Source organism: Tamandua tetradactyla, chromosome 14 (genome assembly GCF_023851605.1).
Source record: "Tamandua tetradactyla isolate mTamTet1 chromosome 14, mTamTet1.pri, whole genome shotgun sequence".
Lineage (NCBI taxonomy): Eukaryota > Metazoa > Chordata > Mammalia > Pilosa > Myrmecophagidae > Tamandua > Tamandua tetradactyla.
The window spans coordinates 44263484-44272162 of NC_135340.1; the positions used below are offsets into that span (position 1 = coordinate 44263484).

The following is an 8679-nucleotide window of genomic DNA, read 5'->3' on the forward strand; positions in this document are numbered from 1 at the left end:
TCAAGATGAATCTGAATTTCTTGAGCTGCGCATGAAAGAACTCTTCCTGACCCTTAAAACCTTACCAAACAGTCTCCTCATTGCCACCTTCATCTCCTTATTCCTAAATGTATAGATAATGGGGTTCATAAAGGGGGTGATAAGGGCATCAAAGATGGCTAAAAATTTATCAATAGATAAAGTAGGGAATGGCCATACATAATCAATAATGCAAGGACCAAAGAAAAAGAACACCACAGTGACGTGAGCTGAGAGAGTGGAGAGGGCCTTGGATGAACCACCTGAGGAGTGTTTACAAACTGTGACCAGGATGAAGATGTAGGACACAATCAGGATGAAGAAGGTACCCGTGGAGATGAAGCCACTGTTGGCAGTGACCAGAAACTCCAGTCTATATCTGTCTGTACATGCAAGCTTGATGAACCAAGGAAAATCACAATAAAAGCTATTCATTTTGTTGGGGCCACAAAAGGGTAAATTTACAACAAAAGCCAGCTGGGCCACAGAGTGAATGAGGCCAATGGTCCAAGCAGCAGCCAAAAGAAAAATGCACATTCTCAGGCTCATGATGGTCAGGTAGTGGAGGGGCTTACAGATGGCGATACATCAGTCATAGGCCATGACTATGAGCTGCACCATCTCCGTACCCCCAACAGTGTGAATAAAAAACATCTGAGTAATGCAAGCTTTCAAGGAGATAACCTTATATTTTCTGAAAAGGTCATAAATCATCTTTGGGGATGCAATGCTGGAAACACCTGTGTCAATGAAAGACAGATTTACCAGTAAGAAATACATAGGAGAATGTAAGTGATGGTCTGAGATTATTGTGAGCACAATGAGAAGATTTCCCAGCATACTTGCTACATAAAATATTGTGAAAAGCAGAAAAAGAAGAATTTGCATCTCCCAAGAAGTGGTGAATCCCAGAAGCAGAAACTCAGGTACCACCGATAAATTTCTTTCATCCATCAACTCTAAGTGCAAATCTAACTCTGGAGTTCCCTGAAAAACACAGAGAGAAAAAGACGTAAATTTTGAGTTGAAAGGGTAGATCATGGCTACAAAGTGACATGGGTGTCAAAAACAAAAGATTGGCTTGCCATTTTTCATAGTTAAGTAGAAGTGAGATAGTAAAAGACCCACAGAGAACCAGGGCCAGATTTTTCTTCATGCCTAAACCTTTGGTATCAATTCACTACATAGCCTCAAATTTTTTAAAAGCAAAATGAACTCTTATTAATTAAGCAATGCATAAATCATTTCAATACCTGGTTTAGAATATTATCAAGAAGGAAAAATGTAGACAAAGGATCCCCAGAATTTAAGACAAGGCATATTAGGAAGTAGAGAGATTTATGCTGCTTGATATCTGCCCTGAAAAAAAATGCCACAGAACAGAAACATGCAAAAAGGCATAGAGAATTGTCTGGAGAGGTGCTTGAATTTATTATTTTTAAGGACTGCCTAATATGCACAGTGTATATAGACTGAAACTTACTTACTACTTTTCCTAATAGCCAATCACCTTGTTTCTACATTTATTTCCCCCTAGAGATAATTCTGCCTAGCCTTGCATATTGATGTAATTCTTTCTGTGGCATGAGTTTCCAGGAATGAGATTCCTAAATCAAATGTGTATTTTTTATTTAGTCAAATTGTCTATTAGCTTTACAAAATGGCTGTAACAACACATATTTCCAGAAGAATAAATGCTATCACTTTTTAAAATTCTTGTCACCATAGTGGGTGTAAAGTAATATCTCATTACTGTAATTTTTATTTCCCTGACAGCCAATAGATTTGCACTTCTTCCAAAGTGTTTGTTTGAAATTTGGATTTGCTCCTCTATACATTTTTTTCCTATTTCCTATTATACTCTCCTCTTTCTGTCAGTTTGTAAGAAGTGTTTTTAACATTTTCAATTGTGAAAAATAAATATATACAGAAAAGTGATAAATTCCAAAATATAATTTAACAAGTAGTATATGGGTTATGGTTCTACAATTTCAGATATTTCCTTCTGGCTGTTCTAATACACAAGAAACTAAAAAGAAATACCTATATAATGATTCAGCAGTCCTAATCATTTGTTAAATCTTAACTTCTCTATTACAACTCCTCCCTCTCATTTGATCATTCTCTCACTCTTCAGAGATATATGCACAATGACCATTCTAACTTCTTTGTGTTGAAAAAGGGTGTTGACATTATAGGGTAGAGGAATCCAAGCGGTTGATGGTCTAGGAGAGACTGGTACCTCTAAGTTTCAGGGCTTATCAGGTATAGGATTATGTGGAGATTTTAAGTTCCTGAAAAATAAACTTAATATGTAAAATTTTTATATAGTCTTAGATAGAGCCCTGGGTTTTCTTGAGGGTTTTCAAGAATACTGTTGGTTGGGGTTTGGCCTACCATGGCAATTTGTAATGTCTGGCTGAAGCTTCCATACAAGTAACCTCCAGAATAAACCCTCAACTCTATTTGAAATCTTCTAGCCACTGAAATCTTATTTTGTTATGTTTCTTTTCCCCCTTTTGGTGAAGCAGGCATTCTCAATCCCACAATGCCAGAGCCAGGTTTAACAGGGTTTTTGAATATTTAGACATTAAAGTTGTGTCATCTGTTATATTATTTTTTCCAAATCAATTATCTATTAAATTTATTTGGTTTTTTTCTATACACAAATTTTTAAATGTTATATGATTAAATATAGCTATTTTTTATAGTTATATGGTTTTAGTCTTAGCTAAAATCTCCCTTTCCCCTGAATCATCATGTATACCCTTGGATTTTCTTTCAATATTTTATTATTTTACTTTTTCTGTTTCGGTCTGAGCTCCATTATTTTTGTATATAATATAAAATAGAAATCCAATATTACTTTCTTCCAGGTGAATAGAAGTACAACAGCATCACATACCAAATGAACCACTCTTCCCCTACTGATTTCAACTACTGATTTAATTTGCATATTAAATTCCCAAACATTCTAGGATCTGCTTCTGGAATCTCTATTGTGTTTCCACTTCTGCATTTCTGGAATCGCTACGTGTTTACACTTTTCTATTTATCTATTTCTATACAAATTTCATATTAATTTGTTAACAGTGACTTTTCTTACTATATCTGGTAAGGTAAATCCCTCCCTCAATGCTTTTCCAATACTATCTAGATATTATTGAGTATGTTTTATCCATATAAACTTCAAGATTATTTTATCCTCCAAAGCTGCTATTGGGCTTCTGATTTGAATTGCATTAAATTTATATATTAATTTTGAATGAAATCGCATTGCTATGATTTTAAGTCTTCCCATCCAAGAACATTATATGTCCATCCATTTGTTCCTATTTTATTTTATGCTCTTCAATAAAATTTTATTATTTTTTTCAAAATGTTCCATGCCTATTTTGCTAAAAATATTTCCATGTATTTTGTAGCTTTTCTCTTGGCATTACATGGATACCTTTTCTCATTTCCATTTCTAGTTTCTTCTAACTAGGAATTGAGAAAATTGTTTCTTTGACTGTTTTTATCTTTTATATACAGCCACCAATACATTTTATTATCGAATGTAGTAGTTATTTACTGAAGTCTCTTGGGTTTTATAGTTTTACATAATCATGTAATCAGCAAAAAGAGATCATTTTTAATCTTATATTTGCAGGTTCAATTTCTCACACCCCCTCCTCACTGTTACTATGAAAATCCTACTTTGCTGTTCCATCCTTGTCACGGTTAACATCACTCACCCACTCATGCATTTCTCTACTTTTCTATTAAAATAAGATGACAACTATTTCTGCTAGCAATCTATTTCCTTCTACTTTCCCCAAAACCAACTAAGATGAGGTCTTTAGGATACTTTTCTCCCCCTTCTTCTCAGTTCCTCTCCTTCTGTAACTCTTAACATTTTTAACTGTTATGCCTCCTGAATCCATTCTAACTAATTCGTTTGCTTTCATGATCTCCATCTCTTTATCTTTTTCTTATGTATTTTAAAATAGTCACTATATCTAATCTTCAAGTCCCTAATTTCAATCTAATTTGGATTTCAATAACAACCATTTTCTCTTTAAATCCATCTTCTGAGTTGTTTGGTTCCAGAGAGTCTTATTTATATGCTCTTACATGCATTTTTTTAAATTGAAGGTAACATCTGTTCTTCCAACAACCCTTGTTCCAAAATCACCCTAATACCCCATATGCTTTACAATACAAGTTATAAGATTTGGGAGGAACTTTAAAAATCATTTATATCATTATATCAACAATTTGAATCCAAGATTCATTCAATATATCCAATTCAGTCTGATATATTTTCATTCTCTAATCTCTCCAGGGATTTAGATGCCACCTAATGTACAGTGTTAGACTCTTTGTTAAGTGTGGTTGGAATAATAACCTGAGTTCTAAAATATAAAAATGCCTGGAACTCTACCAAATAAATAAGTATCATGGCATGGGGGTTTAAGTAAACTATAACTCTCAAAAATAGTTTTCTTATTTATTGTTTTATGATGAAATGATTAACTTGAAATTTCATTTTAGAATTCAAACCTAGAAATGAGTTTGCCCAAATACATTCTGTTATAATCATGGCTGATCAATCTTCCCTACCAGATAACAAGACATTGGAATTTAAAATAATATTCAACTCTCTTAACCTTTCCAAACACCCTAAATTTTGGTAGTGTGCAGTTTATTTAAAATAACATTCATTTTCTTCATGTTAATGTTCTAGAAAGACAGATTTAATTTATTAATTAAAAATAGAGACTAACAAGGTTCAAACCTGTCAGTACCACTTACCCTACCATTTACTGTAACCTTAGACAAATTACTTAATCTCATTGTATCTCCAGTACTGACATCAGTCTCAATGTCCACTTGAAGCCTCAGTGACCTAATGATCCTCAATATATTTATCTGGGAAATACTGTCTTGGAATCTCTATGGCCTGAAGAAGAAAGTAATATTAGAAGTCTGGTTCAGAGTAAAATTTAGATGAATTAAAATGAAAGAAAATATTTGCATTAAAACAAATTGGAGGAACTTCTTCAAGAAGATTTAATGTATCTAAGTGGTGGACACTCTCTTTAGGACTAAATTAGTAAATGCAAAAGAGCTATTAAAATACATTAAATAAGCACAGTTTAAAATGCTATTGTGAAGCACATAATGAAAATGCTTAAGTAAGAAACTCTGCACGGTCATTCATTTACAGTTAAGTCTCAGATGAAATAAGTAACTTGACCAACATCACACTGTTGATCATTGAAACAAGACCCAAACTCAAATCTGTCTGATTTCATAGACCATTTCATTAGTCACTATAATACACTACCTTTCTTCCTATCATTATTATAACATATTAAAAGGGATTCTCAGTTCTATGCCACTTTTAACCTTCATGGTTACTGTGATGAATAATCATGTCATATTTACAAAAAAGCCTTAGGTAAAAAATCATTCCATATCTTGGCCATTTGGGAAACACTAGAATCTCTTTAAAGCATATACATTTTTAAAAAGTATATACATTTAAAACAATGATGAATCTAGTAATATTGTTAAGAATTTTGATTTTTTTTGTACTAAAAAGTGGGTTAGGATGTTTATTAACTGTGCCTGTTAAGAGTAGGTAAAAAGTGTTGTGAAGTATTTATGAAAGTTAATCCTACAGCAATAAATTGTTTATTAATTAATTGCAATGTCAGATGGATGGCAACTAATTGAATTAGGTGCAATGTTTAGTAATTTTTCATTATTACTTGTAATAAACCTTTCCTATTAGGAATTCTTCTTATTCTATACCTTGCAAAAGTGCACAACTTATCATATAGTTTTTAAAAATAGTATGCCCCTATGTATTTTGCAACACTTCTCTTAATAGAGGTTGTATTAGTTAGGGTTCTCTAGAGAAACAGAATCAACAGGGAATACTTGCAAATATAAAATTTATAAAAGTGTCTCATGTGACCGCAGGAACTCAGAGTCCAAAATCCACAGGGCAAGTTGTGAAGCTGATGACTCTGATGGAGGGTCTGGATGAACTCTGCAGGAGAGGCTCACCAGCCGAAGAAGGAATGGGGCCTGTCTCCTCTGAGTCCTCCTTAAAAGGCTCCCCGTGATTAGATTTAGCATCACTAATTGTAGAAGACACTCCCTTTTGGCTGATTACAAATAGAATCAGCTGTGGATGCAGCTGACATGATCATGACCTAATCCTATGAAATGTCCTCATTGCAACAGACAGGCCAGTACTTGTCCAATCAGATAAACAGCTACCACAGCTTGGCCAAATTTACACGTGTCCCTAACCATGACAGTCCACCCCTTGTCAACTTGGCACCTATATATATATATATCACCTTAAAGCATACTTAATTTCCAAATGAAAACAAATAAGCACACATTTTTTTTAACCTGACAATACTCAACTGCCCTGCATACAACTGGAAACATATTAAATCTCTCCAGAATAGGGTGCAAATCCTTAGGCAACATTCATTCTTAAACTTGATATCTTAAAACTTAAATGTTATAACATGAACAGAACAGCATTACAGTCCTCGTTTCTGTAACTGATCACGTGGTCGAAGTTCATATTTATCACTACCTTCTTCCACTACACATTCTATGCTTCCTTTACCCTCAGCAAGCACTTCAGCTTGCCGTGGTTCTTTGCCTTGTGGGGTGACACAAACCTTCATTTCTGAAGCTTCAGAGCCATTAGTAATCCTGCCTGGATTGGGTTGTGTGCAGTTTTCCACTGATTTCAATCACAGGGCATGGTAGTACTAATAGACGCCCTGGGGGATCTCCTATATTCCAAGAAAACTCTTATTTACTTCCATTATGTAGTTGCAGTCTTATTTCTTTCTGATAGTCAGGGTCAATTACCCCAGAAAATAACATAATCCCCTTCTTGGCTTGTTGTTCCAGAGGCATAAGTAGCCCAAAGTGACCAGGTGGTAATCTTAACTTCCAGTTCAGTGGTATCATTGCTGTTTCTCCTGGAGGAAGCACACCCCATTTTGGAACTAAAACCTGTAGACCAGCAGAACTCAGGGTATCAGGGACAGGAAGCAAAAATTTTCCTAGTGGATCACTAGGGGTAATAGTGAGTGGTACCACACCCATTTCCATCCCTTGATTCCTGGACTCATGGATCTTGGCTATGGGAGAAACAACACCATACAACAGATGCTGATTCAGAACATACACAGCTTCCTGGAGAACATTACCCCAGCCTTTCAAGTTTTTGACACCTAGATCGCACCGTAATTGAGTTTTCAAAAGGCCATTCCACCGTTCTATCAGTCCAGCTGCTTCTGGGTGATGGGGAACATGGTAAGACCAGAGAATTCCATGAGCATGCACCCATTCCCTCACTTAATTTGCTGTGAAGTGTGTTCCTTGATCCAAAGCAATGCTATGTGAAATACCATGATGATGGATAAGGCATTCTGTAAGCCCATGGATGGCAGTTTTGGCAGAAGTATTGCATGCAGGGAAAACAAACCCATATCCAGAGTATGTGTCTATTCCAGTTAGAACAAATCGTTGTCCCTTCCATGAAGGAAGTGGTTCAATGTAATCAACCTGCCACCATGTAGCTGGCTGGTTACCTCTGGGAATGGTGCCATATTGGGGGCTGATTGTGGCTTTCTGCTGCTGGCATATTGGGTACTCATCAGTGCCTGTAGCCAGGTCAGCCTTGGTGATGGAAGTCCATGTTGCTGAGCCCATGCATAACCTCCATCCCTACCACCATGACCACTTTGTTCATGAGTCCATTGGGCAATGACAGGAGTTGCTGGGGAAAGAGGCTGACTGGTATACACAGAACGGGTCATCTTATCCACTTGATTGTTAAAATCTTCCTCTGCTGAAGTCACTCTCTTGTGTGCATTCACATCGAACACAAATATCTTCATGTTTTTAGCCCACTCAGTAAGGTCTATCCACATACTTCTTCCCCAGACCTTTTTGGCACCAATTTTCCAACTATGGTTTTTTCAAGTCCCTGATCATCCAGCCAAACCACTTGCAACAGCCCATGAGTCAGTATACAAATGCACCTCTGGCCAGTTTTCCTTCCAAGCAAAATTAACAACCAGATGCACTGCTTGAAGTTCTGCCCACCAGGAGGATTTCGTCTCACCACTGTCCTTCAAGGACACCCCAGAAAGGGTTTGGAATGCTGCAGCTGTCCACTTTTGGGTGGTACCTGAATGTCATGCTGAACAATCTGCAAACCAGACCCAAGTTTTCTCTTCCTCAGTCAATTCTCTGTAAGGAACTCCCCAAGAGGCCATAACTCTGGTCTGGGAAAGAAAGAGAAGGTAATGTGGCAGCAGGACTGGAAACCATGGGCATTTGTGCCACTTCTTCATGTAACTTACTTGTGCCTTCAGGACCTGCTCTGGCTCTATCTCGTATATACGATTTCCATTTTACAATAGAGTGCTGCTGTGCACGCCCAACTTTGTGTATTGGTGGGTCAGACAACACCCAACTCATGATAGGCAACTCAGGTCTCATGGTAACTTGGTGGCCCATGGTTAAGCGTTCAGTCTCTACTAAGGCCCAGTAGCAGGCCAAAAGCTGTTTCTCAAAAAGAGAGTAGTTACCTGCAGCAAATGGTAAGGCTTTGCTCCAAAATCCTAA

General features: G+C 36.5%; 1 pseudogene; it reads right to left on the minus strand.

Annotated features, from left to right (window-relative positions):
• On the minus strand, window positions 1-972 carry LOC143655418 (olfactory receptor 4F3/4F16/4F29-like; annotated as a pseudogene).
• Window positions 973-8679: the final 7707 nt, after the last annotated feature.